The sequence below is a fragment of the Mustela lutreola genome, chromosome 4 (assembly GCF_030435805.1).
Source record: "Mustela lutreola isolate mMusLut2 chromosome 4, mMusLut2.pri, whole genome shotgun sequence".
In the NCBI taxonomy this organism is placed as follows: domain Eukaryota; kingdom Metazoa; phylum Chordata; class Mammalia; order Carnivora; family Mustelidae; genus Mustela; species Mustela lutreola.
This window is the reverse complement of record NC_081293.1, coordinates 92,483,572-92,498,149: the sequence shown is the minus strand read 5'-3', so window position 1 is coordinate 92,498,149 and position 14,578 is coordinate 92,483,572.

Here is a 14,578-nt window from a genome sequence, read left to right as displayed (position 1 = left end):
ATCAGTTACTATAAAAAGACAACCAACAATGGACTGCCTGTGAAGTGGATGGTCCCTAAGGGCATGTTTGACCTGATCTACATCCACCAGAGTGACTTCTGGTCTTTTGGGGTGATCCTGTGCAAAATTTTCACTCTGGAAGCCTCCCATATCCTGGAGTGCCTGTGGAGGTGGTTTTCAAGCTGCTGAAGGAGTCATTTGATGTATAAGCCAATAAGTGCACCAGGGAGTTATACACAATAATGAGGGGTGGCTGGCATGTGGTTCCTTCAAGCTGCTGGTAGAAGACCTGGATCATACTGTGGCCTTGACCTCCACCCAGGAGTACCCGGACCTGTCCTTCGCCCTGGAACAATACTGTCTATGCTTTCCCAACAACCAAAGCTCCACCTGCTCCTCAGAGAAGAATTCCAACTTCTCTCATGAGCCGTTGCTCAGGGAGGCCTATCTGCCCTGACAACCAGCCCAGCTTGCCAATGGTGGACTCAAATGACTAGTATCCCTATTACTCCTGTCCAGATTCCATCATAAGCTGTAACCCTTATCCCCCACCCTCCCTGCAAGACTCACTGCCTTCTCCTTTGTCCCTTTCCTACTGGCAGGAGCCAGCTGCCTACCTGAGGCCTTCACCCCTTGAAGTTCACCTCTCTTCCCCTTCCTCTTCCTCCTCCTTACAACCTGCTCATGAAAGAAAGGCACAGAGAGGCAGGTACTTGCTCGTGGCTACTTCCTTCCCTCCCATAAGTTGGACCAAGACCCCTCCCTGGCATCTGGTACTGCCTGGACATCGAGGGAGTGGGAGATGAGGCATGCCACTGAAAGCTGTCGGAGCTTTCCTGTTTTGGTTTTGTCTGCTTAGCATAACATGTAAGACTGAGTTCTGGTGGCAGGGACCTAGTCCTTGGGCTATAGCACTAGCGAGGGGAGGTCAACTGCTCTGGGCCTTGGCTAAGAGCAACCCCTGCTCCAGAGATATGGTGCCAAGGGCTTATTAATTTTGATACTAATTTGCTTTGCTGGCCAAATACCTGGTATCAAAAGATGGGAAGGCAAAGACTGGAAGCAGTTTTGTGACGATGGGGTCCAGCCCCAAACTATGAAGAAAACACAAAGTGTATAAATCTGAGTAAGTATATATTTACACACCTCTTTAAATAGGTTGTTATCAAAGATTTAATCAATGGGTAATATGCTCCTCGTGGCTGGGAAGCATCAGTTGCCATATATTAAAAACAAAGAAAAGAGGTGTCTGGATGGCTTCCTCCATAAGTGTCCCTTCTTTTCAGGTCATGATCCCAGGGTCCTGGGGTGGAGCCCCACATCAGGCTCTCTGCTCAGTGGGAAACCTGCTTCTCCTTTTCCCTCTGCCCTGCTTATAGTTCCTCTTCCTGTCTCTCTGACTGTCAAATAAATAAAATATTAAAAAAAAAACAAACAAAATGTTTTTAAAAGGTCTTTTTTTTTTTTTAATTTTCTAGTGGTGCCTGGATGACTCAGTTGTTTAAGCAGATGTTTGCCTTTGGCTGAGGTCATGATTCCAGTGTATAACGATCCAGCCCTGCATGGGACTACTTGCACCCCCAAGGAGCTTGCTTCTTCCTCTCCCTCTGCACGTGATTTACCCCGCTTGTGCGCTTCCTCTCTCTCTGTCTCTCTCTCTCTCTTTCGCTGTCAATAAACAAAATAAAATCTTTTACTAAATGCACGTGAAGAAAATTATTGAAGAGACATGTCACCAAAAGGATATGGATGGCTTATAAGCACATGACAAATTTCTCAACATTTAGACATTAAAGAAATACAAATTAAAATCATAATGAGACATGCTTACATATCTATTAGAATGGCTAAAATTATAAAGGCTAATTGTACTTCGTCTGAGCTAGATTGAGAAGCAACAAAAAATCTAAACTGTTGTTGGCATGATACCACCACTTTGGAAAATAGTTTGGAAATTTTTTTAAATGCAAAATATGTTGCAGTTACACGAATAGCCATTTTACTTCTAGGCATTTAACCAAGAGAAACAAACCCTATATTCGTACAAGGACTTGTATATGAATTTCATAGCAGCTTTATTTTTAAGAATTGAAAACAGTGGAAATGTTCATCCATGTCCATCAATAGAGCAAAGACAAATGATGATCTATTCATTAAAGAGGTTACTATTCAACATCAAAATGAACTATTTACAACTGGAGATTCTCAAAGTAATGGTGCTGAGAAAAGAAAAGCCAGGCAATGAATAGTATATACTGTGTTATTCCATGACTATAAAAAAATCTAGAAAATACAAAGTTATATATAGTCACAGTCATCAAATATATTGGTGTGATTTTAGTGCCTTCTTCTGTGGTCCCATAGCTTCCTACACTTGGATCTCCAAGCATTTGTTACACCATGTGACAATATGAACTCTTTTTCTTTATTCTGTCTTACTAGAATAAGAATCCTTGAAATTTTATGGACATTTGAAATCTCAGTTATTAGCAGAAATTCTATCACACAGTAAGTTTCCAAATATAAAAGCCAGAGTTTTACAATGACTTTTAAGCTTTTACATGATCTAGCCACTCATTTAACCTCTGTGACCTCTTTCCCTGCTACTCTTCAGTCACTCACAGTGGCCTCCTTGCTATTCCTCAGATATGCCAGGCACGATCCAACCTTATGGCCTTCAAGATAGCCAATTCCTTTGTCTGGAGTGACCTTATTGCTGTTAGTTCTGGGCAAATTCATCACCTTTCCATACCTTTGTTCAATTGTCAGCTTCATTGTAACTACCCTGATCTTCCTATTAAAAATTTTAACTCCCCATCCCCTGCCTAGCAACCTTGATATTTCTCACCCTGATCTAATTTTTCTTTTTCCCCATTGTACTCATCATTTTTGAATGCACTATGCAATTTTTATTAAGTTTTATAGCTTTTAATTGTCTCACCCATTATAATAAACGTTCTACAAAGCCAAGTATTTCATTTACCAGTGTAGTCTGAAGTAATAACTGCCATATAATAGGTTCAATACACAATTGGTAAATTTCAGAAAAAATTAATGTTGAGAGTATACTGAATTTCATAAGTCATTTCAATATTTTTTCCAAAAAATAAACTATGTAAAACATACCTTAAATTTACTTTCAAAATATTTTATAGCATATAATGGACAAAATAAGACAAAAAAAAAATAAAGACAAAAGCCTTAAAGAAACAATCATATAAATAACCATTTCATACCTACTTAAAAATTGCATAATACCACACTGCTAGATCCTCTCTCATTGCTCTAAAATAACCCTTCCAAGGAAATACATTTTTAAAATAACAGATTTTTTGGCAAATAATTTAATAAAATAAAAGTTTCATTCATCTATGTAGATCATAATAAATGGTTTTAATAAGCATGAAATTATAACTCTGAAGTGTGCTAAAATGAAACCACCTGCTAAGGGTGAGAGAACAAAAATAAACATCATTTTTCCAAATAAGAGGAATTTATTACCTTTGAATCAAAGCATGTGGATTTGTTCAAACTGGCAATAAGGAATATGGAAACACAAACCATAGAAAGTCATATTTTAGATTTTAAAAGACTTCAAAGTGAAGAGTATACATTTTTTAAATGCTACATAATGCTACATAATGACAAGATGAAAGGTTGTGACAAATAGCATTTTAAAAGCTCTACTCATAATGGAACGGAAGGTGTCATTTCCCTATAATTTTATAAATGTCATTAATATACTATATCTGGATACAACACATTACCAAACAGATGTTCATCAAAGACTAAATCATTTTTAACGGGACATAATATTTTGATCCTACATCTATCAATCATTTTTTTGACCTAACATTTATAGTGTCACTAAACATTTTATCAGTTGTCGACAAAATAAAAAAAAAAATAGGATAAAAAGTCGTGTTTCGAAAAGTAGATTTTCTTTGAAATTTGCGTTTAAATGAAAATATTTCCTGAAATTTTTAAACTTTAAATGTAATTTTATATATATCTGACCTATCAGATGATATAAAATTTTTGGAGAAAATATGACTTATTTTTTTGATCTTGGTTGAAGGTATTAATAAAGAGCAACTGTTTGTATTATTTGTATTGTGATATCTTAGTTAATAAACACGAATAACTGGTATAAAATATGTTTTTTTAAAAATTTTATTTATTTACTTGACAGAGATCACAGGAAGGCAGAGAGGCAGGCAGAGAGAGAGGAATGGAAGCAGGCTCCCTGCTGAGAAGAGAGCCCACTGTGGGACTCAATCCCAGGATCCTGGAATCATAACCTGAGCCGAAGGCAGAGATTTTAACCTATTGAGCCACCCAGGTGCCCTAAAATAGGTTTCTTTTTTTTAATATAGAAATATAGTTCTTGCCAAAATATGGAACTAGCTGGAACTGAATGCCCCCTTCAAAGTTAGCTCTGGAGAAATTATGCAAGTGTAATAGGGAACTATTTTAGATATTAACCAAAAACAAAGAAATGATGATAAATTCCTTAAAAGACTCAAAGTTGCTCTTGACTGGTATGTTTCAAGCTCTATTCCTGGTTTAAGGACAGGTTTTAACAGGCCTTTCACTGTAGAAATCAGCTGGATGTTTAGAGGCGATCAGAACTGTACAAAAACCTTGAAGGGGTAAAGACTTGAAAATTCTTTAGAGAGATTAGCTCCCTAAGGCATTATTCATCCACACATTTTCCTCCAAACAATTAAGACTGATGGATGAGGGGCACCTGAGTGGCTCTCTCATCACGTGGGTGGTGGGTTAGGCCTCTGCCTTCATCTCAAGTCATGGTCTCTGGGTCCTGGGACCCAGCCCCACATCGGGCTGTGCTCAAAAGGAAGACTGCTTCCCTCCCTGCTTGCTTGCCTCTCTGCTTACTTGTGATCTCTCTCTCTCTCTCTCTCTCTCTCTCTCTCTCTGTGTCCAATAAATAAATAAAATCTTTAAAAAAAGGCTGATGGATGCTAAATTATGAAAACTGCTCCCTCCAAATGATGCTTCTTCATAAGGATTTAAGAATTTAAAATTGAAACTTGATCGTAGGATTTATCTTATAGAATAACATCAAGTGAAGGCAGTTTTATTAGTTCTGAAGTATTTGTGATTCTGAATTCTTGGCCTCATTAGTAAATTTATTTTTAATAAATTATTATTTAATATATAATAATATATATAATATACTATATGTAACATATATAACATATATAATATATATAATAAATTCATTCATTCATTTATTATTTATTTATTTATTATTATTATGTATTTATTTATTAACTCAAACACAAGAAAATGAATGACCTGATTGAAAAATTGGCAAGGACTGGAACAGACACCTCACTGAAGAAGATATTGAGATGGCAATAATGATATGAAAAGATGCTGTGATGATCCACAGCATGTCTAATTAAGGAATTGTAAATTAAAAGAACAAAGAGGGGTGCCTGGATGGCGCAGTGGGTTAAGCAGCTGCCTTTGGCTCAGGTCATGATCTCAGGGTCCTGGGATCAAGTTCCACGTTGGGCTCTCTGCTCAGCAGAAGCCTGCTTCCCTTTCTCTCTCTCTCTGAGTGCCTCTCCGTCTTCTTGTGATCTCTCTCTGTCAGATAAATAAATAAAATCTTTTTTAAAAATAAATAAATAAATAAAACAATGATATATCACTACACATCTATTAGACTGGCTAATATCCAAAATACTGACAACATAAAATGCTTTTGACGATGAGGAACAAGAGAAACTCTCATTCATTCTGGTGAGAACACCAAAATGGTGCTACCACTTTGGAAGACAGTTGGGCAGTTTCTTACCAAACTAAACATATTCTTACCATATGATCCAGCAATCGTGCTACTTGGTACTCACCCAAAAGAGCAAAAACTTTGTGTACACAGAATCCTGCATATAAACCTGTGTTTGTAACAGCTTTACCCATACGTGCCAAGAGTTGGAAGTAACCAAGATGTCCTTCAGCAGGAGAATGGATAGATAAACAGTGGTCCATTGAAACAATGGGATATGATTCAGCGATAAAGAGAAATGGCTATCAAGCAATGAAAAGACATGGAACAAACTTAAAATCCGCCATAATAAGTGAAAGAAGTCAATTTGAAAAAGCTTCATGCTGCAAGGTTCCAACTATATGACCTTCTAGAAAAGGCAGAACTATGCAAATGGTATAAAGGTCAGCGGTTTGTAGCAGTTAGGAGAGAAGGAGGAGGAACAGGCAGAGCACAGAGGATTTTTAGGCCAGTGAAAATGTTCTGTATGACATGTATGATATTTTAGATATATATCGCTACACAGTTGTCAAAATGCATAAGATACTATACCAAGAGTGAACTCTATGAAAAAAGGTTTTTTTAAGATTTTATTTATTTATTTGACAGGCATCAAAGCAGGCAGAGAGGCAGGCGGGGAAAGCAGGGGTTGGGGGAAAGCAGGCTCCCTGCCAAGCAGAGAGTGTGGTCTGGGGCTCGATCCCAGGACTGCCAGATTATGACCTGAGCGGAAGGCAGAAGCCTTAACCCACTGAGCCACCCTGGTGCCCCACCAAGAGTGAACTCTAATGTAAACTGTGGACTTTGGGGTGATAATGATGTGTCAGTGTAGGGTCAGTGAGCGTGAAAAATTATCACCGTGGTACAGGATGTGGATAATGAGGAAGGCTGTGTGTATGTGGGGAAAGGGAATTTTACTTTGATCCCCAAACTACTATAAAAAATGCAGTCTGTTAAAAAAAACTTTATAATGCAATATAATACAAAACAAGAATGCATATCAAGAGAGAAATAATGTTTAAAGGGAACGAAGAACTTCAGTAATGTGTACCTAGGGATTTTGATTGCACATTTGTAGGATGTTCACATTGTCATTAGCAATTGTTTATCTGTGAAGTAGAAGTAACATAAAGAGTGATGAAAACTCAAAAATGCAACATTAAAAAAATGCCATCTATGGGGTTTTAAAAAATGGAACAAAATTTGCTTGGCTTTTTAAGCTTTGTGGGGAATGAAGGGACAGAATTTAAATTCAGCTTTATAAAAGATTGGATAATATGTTTCTACAAAGAAGGATCCTCTGAGTAACATAGAAATGAACATGGTAGCAGAAAGTGGAAAAAAGGTTACATCTCTTGTGAGCTCACGTTCTCTGAAACCCTGTCACTTGATGGAGACAGTAACTGTTTGATGAATAGCAAATGGTAGTCTTTCAGATTGCCGGGATTTTCACTAAGAATCGTGAATGGATTTTTTAAAAAATATGTAAAGAATATCTACAGTGCAAGTACCTGCAAATAACTGACATTTTTGAGAGAATATTTTAATCATCAGAGAAGGTCAAAATGACAAAGTTCCAGGATCAGAGTAAACATATGGGTTTAAAAAATAAAAAAATAAAAATAAATATTTTTTTGAAAGAACTTTTTTTTTTTAAAGGACTTTAAACAAAAGTCCTTTTTAAGAGACAGTTGGCTGTTTAAACCAAAAGTACAACTCACTGAGAGATTCGCCGCATTATTTATTGGGGTAGAAAGGGCCTGGAATGTAGAAAAACCCATTCTGCAGAGGAAAAAATAGAATCACTAACAGGCCTCATGCCTTCCACAGCCAGTGGCTAGAATCCCTGCCTCATGAGACCCTGTGCTAGAAGGCCGCTAGAACCATCTCAAGAATGTTAGTCTATCTTGGAAGCCAACAAGTGTTTGCCCAGGTAAGAGCACGGTAACAATCAGTCACGTTATGTTATAATGATTGTCGATATCTTTAAAAGCCTTGTCAAGTTCCTTTTTGAGTAACCCTCACTCCACCCTTAGAGAAATTTATCTGTGGTTCACCTCTTTTGAAATACCTCATTGTTGTTCCACATTTACCATAGCCAAAAAAAAAAAAAAAAAAAAAAAGCTTTTTATTAACAAATTGTTCAGAAAGGGGCGCCACTGTAAACAATGAGAGTTATCGCTGCTGGGACAACTTTGTTGCAGAAACAGCTGAAAGCAGTCAGGTCAGACAGAGCCAAGGGCTGGAGGGATTTTTAAAATTACAAAAACCGAACCAAATCAAACCAAAACAAAAATCAAAACCAATGGCCAAGATTTCAAGTTTGCTACTAAATGTATGACATTATCCTAAGACATGCACGTGACTTGATCAATATATTTATATATTTATATTTGAAGAAGAAGGAACTATTTGATGCAGGAAGTCCACGTTGATTAAAAATTACCAGATATGGGGGCTCCTGGGGGGGCTCAGTGGATTAGGCCTCTGCCTTCGGCTCAGGTCAAGATCTCAGTGTCCTGGGATCGAGACCCCCATCGGGCTCTCTGCTCAGCAGGGAGCCTGCTTCCTCTTCTCTCTCTCTCTCTGCCTGCCTCTCCCTACTTGTGATCTCTCTCTGTCAAATAAATAAATAAAATCATTAAAAAGAAACAATTACTAGGTGTGAAATACATCGAGGGTATGGGAAGGAAAATGATTTCACCTGATCTGACTAGGAAGTGGTTGAAGCCTGAATTAAAGTGCTATAAAAAGAGTAAAGACTTGGGAAATATATGGGGAAAAAATCCCTAGAAAAACAGCAATAATAACTGGCTGCTCTTTATTGAACCAGATCCTGCGGTAGGCAAAAAGAGCTGGTTTTAGCCAGAGGATGATCTCCGTTTATCTTCATGATCTGGCATTCCTGCAAGCCAGGCATGGGGCACTGCACTAGAGCTGCAAATGCTGGGGGCCCTCACTGTCCCTTTTCTCTTCTCAGGGGGACAACAGGCATGTCCATGGTGCAGTGTGACATGTTTTACCACAGGGAGATAAAAGACTGCCAAGGGAAGGTTGGAGCTGGAAAGAGCCACTTAGGAACAGATTTTCAGGGGAGGTGATAGACAAGGGCAATGCGAAGAATGAGGATGAGTGTGTCAAGTTTCACAGTGCCAGGTAGCAGCACAGTGAATTCAGGAAACTACAGCAAGTTCATGTCAACCAACAGCTGATCTGGCAGCATCACCTGGGGATGGAGGCTGAGCTCCGGGGTTAACACTGGGGGTGAGATGGTTTGTATACTATGCCGAGGAGGTGAGGTACTACACTGTGGGGGCACAGGGAGCTACCGGAGGATTTCAAATATCAGAATTGTAACCATAATAGAGTATTTCATTGCATCCTAGCTTTCATCAAGGGTAAGATGCACTATACTTTATGTTCGACTAAGAAAGAGAAATGCTGTCAGTTAAACTAGGATATGTAATCAAGTGCAAGGTGAGTGCCACCTTAAGAGATATTAAAATGGGGTGGGGGGGAGACAAATCTTAGAACAAGTAAACTGTGGTACTAGAATAATTAAGAAAAGTCGAACACTTGGATCAACAAAAAAAGTGATTATTGCTTACCATGTGCCCCAAACTATATTAAGTCTTAGAACAAGAGACGTTCTCATCTTGATGCCCCGCAGCTGTTAGACCAAAGGTACATAGGGCAGTAGCCAACAACCAGCAGGCCCCAAGTGCCATGTGCAGACTCTAAGAGCAACTGCCTTTGAGAGAGGAAACGGTTGAGAGTCGGCCTTCTGAGGTAGAGAATTACTAGCTGGGAAAGTAGGAAAATTGACACAGAATCGGAATTGATGCCCCTACATGACAGAGTTGGTGAAACTTCCCTTCTCAGAGATCTTGAGGCTCCTCAGAAATGTATTTTTCATTTTGGACGGTACATTCAGGATAAATATGATCTGTTCGAGTTCCTCTTCTCTCATCAGGACTGTTTCTTAGGCTTCAGTGGCACAAGAAAAGGGTTTTGATAGTCCAGGGTAAATCCTGCCAAAAGCAAAGCACAGTATCTATGAAAAACTAACCACTCAGAAGAGAACAACAGATAAAAGGCCAGGACGACCTGACCCTGCAGGATAGGTTAGGTTGGTCTGGCAACAGGGGTAGAGGGGAAGTGCCCATCTCCTGCTAGAAGAGCTGGAGAAGACCCCTTACGGAGAGACCACCAGGAGAGGAGAGCAGTAGGTGCTGATGATGAAGAATATTTTAATCAGCAGAGAAGGTCAAAATGACAAAGTTCCAGGATCAGAGTAAACATATGGGATTAAAAAATAAAAAAATAAAAATAAATATTTTTTTGAAAGAACTTTTTTTTTTAAAGGACTTTAAACAAAAGTCCTTTTTAAGAGACAGTTGGCTGTTTAAACCAAAAGTACAACTCACCGAGAGATTCGCCGCATTATTTATTGGGGTAGAAAGGACCTGGAATGTAGAAAGACCCATTCTGCAGAGGAAAAAATAGAATCACTAACAGGCCTCATGCCTTGCACAGCCAGTGGCTAGAATCCCTGCCTCATGAGACCCTGTGCTAGAAGGCCGCTAGAACCATCTCAACTATGTTAGTCTATCTTGGAAGCCAACAAGTGTTTGCCCAGGTAAGAGCACGGTAACAATCAGTCACGTTATGTTATAATGATTGTCGATATCTTTAAAAGCCTGTCAAGTTCCTTTTTGAGTAACCCTCACCCCACCCTTAGAGAAATCTATCTGTGGTTCACCTCTTTGAAATACCTCATTGTTGTTCCACATTTAAGACACAATGAAGCAATAAAATTGACAATGAGTTCCAGATTTTAAAAGTCACTTGCCATTCAATCCAAATTGTGAGTTTGATCGGTTACCGAACACTTTATAATGCACCCCCAGTAATTTTACAAATATTATTTTTTTCTTACCAATTCTTGATTATTCTGTCTTGCAATGCAGAGTAAGCTAACTAATTTAAAATAAACTTCCGTTAATTTTGATTGTTATAAACTTAAAATTGATTAATTTCCATATACAGTGTTTAAAATGTTCACAATTTACATTAAATATATATTCTGTGTATACCTTGGAAAAATTATACTGCAAATTGAAATTAAAATGATGTTGTATATAGCTGCAAGAAGCCACCTGTCCTATTTCATCTTACTATATAAGTTGTGTCAGGTAATTTATAAAATCCCTACTGAATAACAAATGTATTTTTTGTTGGAATGGGTAGTAATGTTTGTTCTTATTTCTAAATAATATTTGGTCTATGAGTGCATCTGCAATTGTATTTTTCCTAAGTGGCTTCAGGGTCTTGAACTGAGAAAGCTCAAATCATTAAACATCAAAATAATATAATTTGACATAATTAGACATCAAAGAAATGCAATTAAAATGACACTGAGATATCACTACACACTTATCAGAATGGCTAAAATAAAATATAATGACAAGACCAAAAGGAAAAAATATACCATTTGATGATACACAATGGCAAGTTGTACCATAACTTAACCATCTCAGACTAGTGTAGTGTTAAATTTGTTTTTCTAAGCAATGTTTTGGGTCCCTTACCACTTTTCAAGGATTTAAAGTGCTATCATTTTACTTAAAACTGTGAAATTTGGTCAGATTTAAATTTCAATTTATGTTAAAACATTCTGTAAACTGTGTTAAACTTTGACATTTGTTCCCTCTGTTCAGTGAATAACACTATATCATATTTTGAAAAATACACTAATTTTCATTTTGAAAAATATCCCTTTTTCCTCTTATGGTAATTATTAATATGAATTAATAGTAGAATTTGATATGGTTCCATATGACCATAAATCCTTTATTGTATATTATCAAATTTAATAATGAATATAATGTACTTCTTTGGACAATTTTTAAAGACCAGTCTACTCTTAAAAAAAAAAAAATGGAGACGCACTTCTTCAGTTCACACAAACTTCATTTTATTCTATAAAACCTCAGATTTCAACAAATCATAATTTATTAAAATTATGTCTATTTAAAAATCTCATAGAAGAGTAAAACCATCAAAAATAAAAATAAACACGCACAACACACACACATCACCCATGTATTGGCAAATCACAATTGCTGTAACAATACATTAGACATTCCACAGTTAAGGGCTATCAAAATTTCCATCAGTGACAAAAAGATTTGTGTCCAAATGGACTGATTTTCCAGAATCCAAGAAAATTCTCCTAGGGTTTATTTAAAGATAAATATTTGAACAAATACTTCTTAAATTTAGGAAATTCAGAACATACGATTAAAGAATATTTGCAGTGCAGACTATATTAAATCCTTCCTTCAAAATGTGCCTTTGAGTACATAATTCTGTTTTCTCTATCTAAATTGAGCTGTCCTCCAAGGAAGTTTTCTAAAATGTGTGTCTCTGTGTGATAAATGTTCTAAGACCTAACATGCTTCATTGTATTTTTACTGTGCTCTCAAATTTAATCAATAATTTGGCTTGATGTATAATATCTAGTTTCAAATATCTTTTCCATCTATACAAACACCCAGCTGTCTCCTTTATATGCTATTACTATTGAGAATTCTGCTGTCAGTATTATTCTTGTACATTTTAGGTGATCTGTTCTTCTCTTGGGCATCATTTATGCTCTTCTCTGTTTTTGATATTCTTAAAGCTCACCATAATATATATGAGTGTTTTTTTAAAGATTTTATTTATTTATTTGACAGAGAGAAATCACAAGTAGTTGGAGAGGCAGGCAGAGAGAGAGAGAGAGGAGGAAGCAGGCTCCCTGCCGAGCAGAGAGCCCCATGCGGGACTCAATCCCAGGACCCTGAGATCATGACCTGAGCCGAAGGCAGCGGCTTAACCCACTGAGCCACCCAGGCGCCCTATATGAGTGTTTTTGTGTGTGTGTGGTTTTTGTTTTGTTTTGTTTCTGATTTCTCATGTTTGGCATCATTTTAAGTCTGGTATCTTTTATCTTTCTTTAATTCTCCAAAATTTATCTCAGTACTTATTTAAATATTTTCTTTATTTTTTTTCTCTTCTGCTGCATTTGGGCAGAAGTCATTAATTTGTTTGTTTGTTTTTCCCAACTCACTTATTCATTTTACAGCTATATTCATCTTAGTCTCCATTTATTGTATTTTTTATTTCAACAATTTTCACTTAATTTATATTCACAGTATAGTATCTTTCTTTTCTTTGTATATGTATATCATTATTTTATCATATACTTTTAAGCTATTTTAAAAAATATTTTATTTATATATTTGACAGTGAGAAATCACAAGTAGGCAGAGAGGCTGGCAGAGAGAGAGGAAGGGAAGCAGGCTACCGGCTGAGCAGAAAGCCTGATGTGGGGCTTGATCCCAGGACCCTGAGATCATGACTTGAACCGAAGGCAGCGGATTAACCCACTGAGCCACCCAGGTGCCCCTTTTAAGCTATTTTTTAAAAGTACAGTCATTCTCTTTTTTTTAATATTTTATTTATTTATTTATTTGACAGAGAGAGATCACAAGTAGACGGAGGGCAGGCAGAGAGAGAGAGAGAGAGAGAAGCAGACTCTCTGCTGAGCAAACAGCCTGATGCAGGATTTGATCCCAGGACCCTGAGATCATGACCTGAGCTGAAGGCAGTGGCTTAATCCACTGAGCCACCTAGGCGCCCCTAAGCTATTTTTTAAATTCCTGTTCCAATAACACTTGGATTGCCATATAAAGTTAACCACATCATCTTTTTTAGGTAAGTAATTGTACTTTTTATGTGCATAGTTATTTTGGTCCATGAGTACAGCTCCTCTTAGGATCATCAAATCTCTGTAAAGTCTGGGTATGCTAGGATTTTCTAAGCAACAATAAAATACATTGAAACCTGGTAGCTTAATTATAATAATGTTTTCTTTCTCAATCATTCACAATAGCATTACATTCTGAGTAGCTTCCTTCTATTTTGCAGATATAGTGTTTGGAAAAACTTGAATTGTGATATCACTGTGATAATGTGAATTAGTCAGGGTTTTTCAGAGAATCGGGAAGAGAAAAAAAAAAAAAGGAAGATATTCTCCAGGGCCAACTCTAGAAGTGACTATTTTTTTTTTAAAGATTTTTATTTATTTATTTGACGGAGAGAGTTTACAAGCAGGCAGAGAGGCAGGTAGAGAGAGAGGAGGAATCAGGCTCCCTGCTGAGCAGAGAGCCCGATGCGGGACTCGATCCCAGGACCCTGAGATCATGACCTGAGCTGAAGGCAGCGGCTTAACCCACTGAGCCACCCAGGCGCCCTAGAAGTGACTATTAAAACATCTGTCCAAATTCAATTGAACAAAACTCAGAAATGCCATCTCCAGTGAAATACAAAGAAGAGTATATATAGTTCTGGGCACACACATCTCATTTGACCCAGTGATGTACATGAATGAAAGACTGAAGGCCAATCACCACTCCATGGGAGAATTTAAAAATAAATTTACTAATGAGGCCAAGAATTCAGAATCACAAATACTTCAGATCTAATAATAACTGCCTGCACTTGATGTCATTCTGTAACATAAATCCTACGATCAAGTTTTAATTTTAAATTCTTACAATTTTAAATTCTTAAATCCTTATGAAGAAGCATCATTTGGAGGGAGCAGTTTTCATAATTTATCATCCATCAGCCTTTTTTTTTAAGATTTTATTTATTTATTGGACTGAGAGAGAGAGAGAGAGAGATCACAAGTAAGCAGAGAGGCAAGCAAGCAGGGAGGGAAGCAGGCTT